Here is an 8,753-nt window from a genome sequence, read left to right on the forward strand (position 1 = left end):
GGGAGAAAACATACAAATATATAGGAAGATGCCAAATAGATATGACATGATGGGGAGGTGGAGAAGAATTAAAAAAGGTCTCAGGTACAAGAGATTACAATTAGCCTATGAATATTGCTGGAATTGCAAGCATAACGTCCCCATGATTTAGAAAATCCACATAAAAGTTTCTGGTCCTGCCTTTATATCAGAGAAGAAGTTTGAATGCTAATTTTTTTTAAAAAGGGAACAACCTTTATATTAAATGATCTGACAACCAAATTATGTATTTCTTTTTAAAAGATATTGAAACATTTTGTCTGCATAGTCTAAATTTGACCTTCTTTTCCTTCCCCAGGGAGCCATCCTATATGACAGAATTTTTATGAAAAGACAAAAGAGGAATAAGAGAAAATTTATGAAATCAATCCATTCACAATATATACATACATACTCACCATCTTTATATGACCAAAAGCATTTTCCAGGAGCTAAGTAATCAGAGAATATAAAGAAACAATTCTCCAAAGAAAAATTGCACACTATTTGCAATCTTCTGAAAAAAAATGCTTCAAATCATGAAGAATAAGGGAAATGTCAACTCTAAAATTCCACTTCCCACCCAACAAATTGATAAAGATGGGATGTCAGTGTTGGAGGAATGAAATTAGGGAAAGTGAGGCACATTAATGCATCCAGGAAACCAGTTTGCAATTATGCAAATAAAGGAGCTAAAATACCCATGTTCTCTAATTCAGAAATTCCAAGGAAGTCAGTGACAAATGTAAAAGGCCTCCTATCCACCAAATATTAACATGTATGCATATGGATGCTTTTTGCTCTGGTTTTAATCTTTTTGCGGTATAGATCTACTAATGGCATCATCAAATCATAGTTTAATCACTTTGAGGTTATAATTTCAAGTTGCTTTCCAGAATGCCTAGAAAAATTCACCTTTTAAAAATGGGAGGAGAGATATGGAAACAGGAGGACAGGAGATAAATATGTGTTAAATGGAAAAAAATAACCTGAGAAGAAAATCTACATGTGTGCCTCCCATTTTTTTAAGTCATAAAGGTGTTCAGTATATGCATAGACAATTTTCACAAATATGTGAAGAACTTAGGAAGCAGGAATGTAGGTCAATGGTTGTGAATGTTTTTCTCAGTCATCTTGAAAAAATGGAATAAAGAAAGCGTTCTGTGAATTATACTAAATTTGGATCCTTGAAGGCTTTTCATGTGGTGATGTTCCTAGCTCAAAAACATTCCTAGCCACTCAATTGGCTTTTCCAGCCCCCATCCTATTGATCTGCTCAGGTTTCCCAACCTCCACCAAGCAAACTCAAGCCCTCACTGAAACCCAGCGAGGAGCCAACTTGGGACTCCACCCATGGGCCCTTTTAGCTAAATCTCTCATTATAAAAGAGCCAAGCTGGAGCCCTCTCTTCCCAGAGGGTTGAAACATGTCAGCACCATGTCTGGCACTAAGGACTCTCTGCCCACTGGATTCTGGTGCCTTCTTATCTCTATCTTCACCTATTTCCTTAACTAGACTTTAACCTTACTTCCAAACCCCATAATAAACCTCTTATCAATCTAGGTTTTTGGGCCTGTAAATTCCTTTACAGGGGACTCTTGTCCCACCACTGGACCTCATTTAACTCCGTATTCTTGCGTCGAATCTTTAGGTTGCAGGGGAACTCTATTTGACTTCCTGTACCCTGAACCTGCCACTAGACCTCAATTCAACCCTAATTTCATTTAGGTACCCCAAATCTAGACCTCATCAATATTACCTCCCAGTGTGGTCTTTACTGTTTTACACATGTTACATATTGGAGACAAAAGGGTCTATGATAGGTATCTGTGTGGTTTTTTATTTAAGTTTTTAAATCTTGAATTCAAATAATTCAAGAAGAGCATTTCCATACCTGAATCAGTACACAAAAAGTGGATTCTCTGCAAATCTATTCACCTTCACTTCACACAGCTTACAAACAAGCATGAATAGTTCCATCCTTTTTTTTTGGGGGGGGGGGGCAAACTATTCTATTGCTCTATTCTTCCTTTTGTTATATTTTTGGGTGTGTATTTAAAAAATCAATGATGTTCTACTTTTTAAAAAAATTATAATTGCTCTTGCCTCATTCCTCAATTAAAAATTGAGAAATTAAAAAAAAAATTCCCCATAATATGTAATCAAATAGAAAGAATCTAAATAGTGACCAAAAATAAAGGATTTTTTCTGGGTACAGGATCTATTTTTAGGAGATAGTTTGCAACCTTCTCAGAATTTCACTACAGACATGACTTGGAGTTGATGTTTGTCTTTATAATGCTCGTGTCCTCATAAAAATGTCCTCATAAAAGTTAACACTATCCAACATTTTATGAAATAGACTTCCATCAGTTTTCACAACTTAATAGCATACTGCATTTTCGTACTGCATTTCATTCAGTTGTTTTCCAATTATTTGAGAGAAAATCCAAGGCATTGCCTTAGATTCTATTGATCCATGATAAGGGCATTTGCTTTTCAGAGATAAAGCACTAGGCCTGGAGGTAGAAAGACCTATGTGCAAATCCAGCCTCACATACTTATTTGCTGTGTGACTCTGGGCAAGTCACTTACCTTGTTTGTCTCAGTCTTCTCATCTATCAAATGAGCTAGAGAAGGAAATGGCAAATCACTCCAGTATTTTTGTAGAAAACCCTCAAATAGGGTCATCAAGGGTTGGAAACAACAATAGAAAACAAGGCTAGGAGGGTATCATCTTCACTCATCATTGACCTACTCACCATGGTTTTTCTATTGAGTTTGATATTTTTCTACACAATCTTTCAGCCCAAAGGTGTGATCAACTTTCCTCTTTGATTTTGATAAGTGTGTGCTTCACTGGATTCTCCTTCCCTATTTCCTCCTTCTTTGTGTATTGTTCTCACATATGCCAATTAGGAGAAATACCAAATTTTGCCTCCTTTGTTCTTTCTACATTAGCATATTCTTTTCCTCCTCATCTTGCTTTCTCCTTTCTATCTTTTGCTGTTGGATTTTGGTAGTGATGTATAAAAATGCGGATGACTTATGTGAATTTATTTTGTAAACTGCAACTTTGCAAAAGTTGTGGATTATTTCTAAAGTTTTTTAGTTGATTCTCTAGGGTTCTCTATACCATAATATCATCTTCAAAGAATAATTTAGTTTCCTCATTACCTACTCTAATTCCTTTCATCTCTTTTTAAGATAAATTTCTATACTCAATTAAATGATTAAATTTTTCCCTCTTAAAACCAAAACTGGTGAGATTAAGCTTCAGACACTGCTTATCTCCCTCCTTTCCCTCAAATAATAGGTCTTCTGTACCTCTTCATGTGACCCAATTAGCCTTTCCTCTTTTCCTCTTTTCCAGTAGACTTTTTTCTCACTCCTTAATGTCTTTTTCTTTTGTGTCATCAAATCAGAGTCCTTTCATAACCACCCTCTCAGTCCATGTGCTGTCCTCTCTGTAGGCCCCACTGACAGATAATAGTTTGCAAGAGCATAGATATTATTTTCCTATTTAGGGATATAAACGGTTTAACCTTTTAAATGATACATATTTTCTCTGTTTACCTTTCTATGCTTCTCTTGAGTCCTGTGTAGATTAAATTTTCTATTTAGTTCTTGTAGCATCTCTTAACGCTACCCTAACTTTGTAGCTCTCCTTTGAGTTACTCTTAATGCCTGTCCATCCACAGCACAGCTAGACCACACTTAGCACTTACCAGATAACATAGAGACAGACCATCAGGAGGTAGGAGTGAAGCAAAAGAGAGCTTTATTCTTAGACAGCATCTATTTATACCCCCCTGAGGTTCTGGGGGAAGAGGAGGTCCTCTAGGAACCTGGCATAATAATGGGATTGGCCCCAGAAGGAGGGAGGGAGGAGTGCTAGGTTTTGAGAGAACTAAGGAGGGAGGCATGGAACCTGGGGGTCAGACACCACCTCTTGGGGCTAAGCCCCATCTCCACGTAGGACTTGACTACCTCAGTACCTCTCATCCCTCAGGTCCTCCCACATGCCTTGAATTGCATTCCTTGCTCCTAGAGGCTTTTTAACTCTTACAATTCTGTTGTTTTCAAATAGAAATGATTGAAAGTCCCTTACTTCATTGAAGCTCCATTGCCTGCCCTGAAAGAACATGCTCAGTCTAGCTGAGTATTTAATTCTTGGTTATAACCCTAGGTCCTTTGCCTTCTGGAGTATAATATTCCAGGCCCTCTGATTCTTTATTATAGAAGCTGCCAGATCCTGGGTAATTGTATCTGTTGTAGCTGCTTGAACCCATGAAGCTATTTTCACATAAAATAGATAGCACTGAAAAAAGTTCTATTCAGCATGGATTCTACTGGATCTATTCAGTGTTCCTGCTGGTTGAAAGCTTTCTCACATTCTTTAAATTTTTCTCCAATATGAATTATCTGATATTTCTTAAGTTTGAGATGTGCAAGAGGGTTTTCTCAATTTCATTACACTCAAAGTATGGATTACAATTATAGTCTGCTTCAACATCAGTACATTAAAAGGGTTTCCCTCCAGTATGAATTTAAAGTTTCTCTACCACTTAAAAGTATTTCCACATTCCTTGAATTTTTAGGGTTTTCTTCAATATGAATTCTTACGTAAATTTAGTTTTCCCATGCATTTGAAGGCTTTTCCACATTCATTACATTTATGATTTCACTTCTATATGAGTTTTCTTACATCTATTCAGACGTCCCTTATCGTTGAAAGCTTTTCCACATTCATTACACTTATAGGGTTTCTTTCCAGTATGAATTGTCTGATGTGAATTAAGGCCTCCCTCTGTCTAAAGAATTTTCCACATTCATTATATTTATAGGGCTTCTGCCCAGTATGAATTTTCTTCTGCCTTTTAAGGTGATCATTCGGATGAAGGCTTTTCTACATTCATTACACTTATAAGGCTTCTGCACATTATGAATTGCCTCATGCAGAATAAGGCTTCTCTTACAACTGAAGGCTTTCCCACATTCATTATATTTATAGGATTTCACTCCACCATGAATTCTCTTAGTGAAAACATTCCCTTAAAAGTGAAGGCTTTTCCATATTCATTATACTTATAAGGCTTCTCCCCAGAATGAATGGTCTCATGTCCTTCTAGGGTTCTCTTATATATGATGGCTTTTCCACATTCGTTACATTTATATTGTTTCTCTCCAGTATGAATTCCCTCATGTCTATTAAGGTATTCCTCAACCCTGAAAGCTTTTCCACATTCATTACATTTATTGGGTTTCTCTCTAGTATGAATTCTCTCATGTCTATAAAGATATTCCTTGCACGTGAAGGCTTTTCCACATTCTTTACATTTATAGGGTTTTACTGGAGTATGGATTTTTTGTCTATTAAAGACTCCCTTAAGGCTGAAGGCTTTCCCACATTCATTACATTTATAGTTTTTCTTTAGTAGGATTCTCTTATGTTGACAAACATATCTCCTCTGACTAAAAGTTTTCCTACCTGTATTACACTGTTTCATATGTTTCATAAGCTTTTCTTCTAGATTTTTCTGATGACAGCAAGGTGTGAATTGCAGCTGGAAGTCTTACCACATTCACCATATTTATGAGATTTCACTTGAGCATGAATTCCTTCATGTACAGTAAGGCAGGAACTGATGTGGAAGGTTTTATCATATTCATTAATTCTATGAGATTCTCCTTGAGAAGACATTCTGTGGTAATGATTAAGTTTTGAATGGTGAATGGAAAAATTCTTGTATTTCATTAAACTTACAGAGATTCTTCACTATGGAAATTCTGTTAAATGAAATTTTGCTGTGCTTAACCATTAGCTTCATGGACTGTCTTTCTGTGTTATTTATCTGCCTTTCTAATCCAGTGTCATAATTCCAAGCTTCTCCCAATTTAGAATCCCAGAACTCATCCCTGATGAGTCTCTCTTTGGTTGGCTCTCTGGTAGGTATATATTCTTTTGGAGTTGACTCCTTGGTTTCACATTCTTTTTTTTCAACAGGGGAATCTGAAAGGAACACAAAAAAGTGTCAGCACCCACTGATCAATGTTGTAAGGAAAAGAAAAGTATTTTATGCTAAATTCTAGATTCAGTCATCTCCATTAGGATGGCTAATGGACTGATTGGTATGGACAAGGTAGAAGAAACATGATCAAGAGGAAGATGAAGTCTAAAAATAGGTGAGGGGAAAGTAACAGAACTGACTAAGACTTCAAAAAAGTTTAAATTTTCAGAGAGAAAAACAAGAATTTTAAAAGCATAGATGATTACATTTGAAATTGATCTCATAACAATGAAGAAGAGAGAGTGACTGAAGCTGTGACTTTATGAAGAAAATCCCTTGACCAAAAAAGATTTCCATCTTCTATGAGCTTCTAGAGCTTGAGAGCTGCCTAGAACATTGAACAGAGCAGTGAATCTCTAAGAAAGAAAACTCATCTTCCTTAGTTCAATTTGGTCTCAAACACTTTCTAGCTGAGGAACCCTGGCCAAGGCACTTAATCCTATTGACCTCATTTTTCCCCCATCTGTCACATGAGCTGGAGAAGGAAATGGTAGACCATTCCAGGATCTCCCACCAAGTAAACCCCAAATAGGGTCACAAAGTGTTGGACAGGACTCAAGGCCTAAATAGAATGAGGAGTGAAGTGAATCGTCCAATATCACACAGTATTAGAAGTAGGCTCTGAACCCAGGTCTGCTAACTAGGAAGCTGGTATTCTTTATACTTGGTTAACACATCAGACCCTTAGAGCCTGCTTTCATGTCCTGTTTCCCTATTCTAGGAAAATCCCTCAATTTGTTGAGATAGAAAGCCAAAGTGTGAGAAGGAATTGTGACACTTAAGAGGTCACCATGGGCAAGTTAAGATGATGTGCCTTTCCCCAGGCCTTATTCTAAAATGGGAAGGATACAAACACCATACATCCCAAATACTGGTAAAATACTCCTAAATCTGCTCCTAGTATATTAGTCATAATTATTATTAATGTCAGTAATGAGTTAAAGACAGTTTCCCACGAATCAGTGAAATGGCTGACAGCACTAATTCAAGGTGGGAAAGGGAAAGTAGAAGGTGGATGAAAGGTGTAGATGGCATCATTATAGAATCTGTCCCTGAAAAGAATGAGACCAATTGGAAGGAAGATAAAACAGGTAACAGGATATGGCCATGGTTTGATTTTTTAAAATTAGAGGTCAGACTTAATTAAACCTGAAAATTCTTTCCCCTTTCTGTCTCAGAAAGGACTCATCAAAGAGAAAAGATAATCTAATAATTTAAGAAGAGAAAATGGTCATGGAAATAAAGCTCAGGACCCAGCATATGGGTGGAAGGCTAAGCATCATCAATTGGAACATACCATTCCATTGCATGAAAACTGGTAGAGTTTTTTGGTTAATCAACAAACAGTAATGTTTTGTTTGAATAATGATAGTATACATCTACTTATTTACTATTAATACCCATATTGAAGACTCCTTCAATTTATAATGATTCTCAAAGTTTTTTTAATGATAGGAGTTGAAGTACAGATCAGCAGACATTGATGCTGTCACATTTAAAAAAAAATTAAGGCATGAAAATATTCCTATGCTTATGGCATTCTCTCTTTATACTTATCAAGCCTTAAAAATCCTTGCAGCTTTGTCTTTTCCTAAACAAAAGTGCCTCCATATAAACTTGTCCAAGACAAATGTTTTTTCCATCTTTGTCATGTTTAGTGCTATTTCCACCTTGAGGTTAGAGTATGGCCGTTCCAACTGCCTGATGGTGAAACTTAACTTATATAACAATTTTTAGAAATCTTTCCAATTTTTTTTGTTTTTGACTTCCAAGTCATCCAAAAAAAATGCACCTGTTACAATTGCTTAGTTGTATATTTTATCAAGCCTACTTCAAACTGGTTTCTTTTCCCATGCTTTTTTTTTTTTTTCCCTTAAGAGATGGTAGTTACAATTCTCAGATGAAGAAATTGAAACTATTTCTAGCCATATGAAAAGATGCTCCAAGTCATTATTAATCAGAGAAATGCAAATTAAGACAATTCTGAGATACCACTACACACCTGTCAGACTGGATAGAATGACAGGGAAAGATAATGCGGAATATTGGAGGGGATGTGTGAAAAGAGGGACACTAATACATTGTTGGTGGAATTGTGAATACATCCAACCATTCTGGAGAGCAATTTGGAACTATGCTCAAAAAGTTATCAAACTGCGCATACCCTTTGATCCAGCAATGTTACTACTGGGCTTATACCCCAAAGAGATCATAAAGAAGGGAAAGGGACCTGTATGTGCACGAATGTTTGTGGCAGCCCTGTTTGTAGTGGCCAGAAACTGGAAATTGAGTAGATGCCCATCAATTGGAGAATGCTGAATAATTGTGGTATATGAATATTATAGAATATTATTGTTTGGTAAGAAATGATCAACAGGATGATTTCAGAAAGGCCTGGAGAGACTTACACAAACTGATGCTGAGTGAAACGAGCAGGGCCAGGAGATCATTATATACTTCAACAATATTGTATGATGATCAATTCTGGACCTGGCCATTTTCAGCAATGAGATGAAGCAACTCAGTTCCAATGGAGCAGTAATGAACTGAACCAGCTACGGCCAGCGAAAGAACTCTGGGAGATAACTAAGAACCATTACATTGAATTCCCAATCCCTCTATTTTTGCCTGCCGGCATTTTGGATTTCCTACACAGGCCAAATG

The sequence above is a fragment of the Antechinus flavipes genome, chromosome 2, assembly GCF_016432865.1.
Source record: "Antechinus flavipes isolate AdamAnt ecotype Samford, QLD, Australia chromosome 2, AdamAnt_v2, whole genome shotgun sequence".
In the NCBI taxonomy this organism is placed as follows: Eukaryota; Metazoa; Chordata; class Mammalia; order Dasyuromorphia; family Dasyuridae; genus Antechinus; species Antechinus flavipes.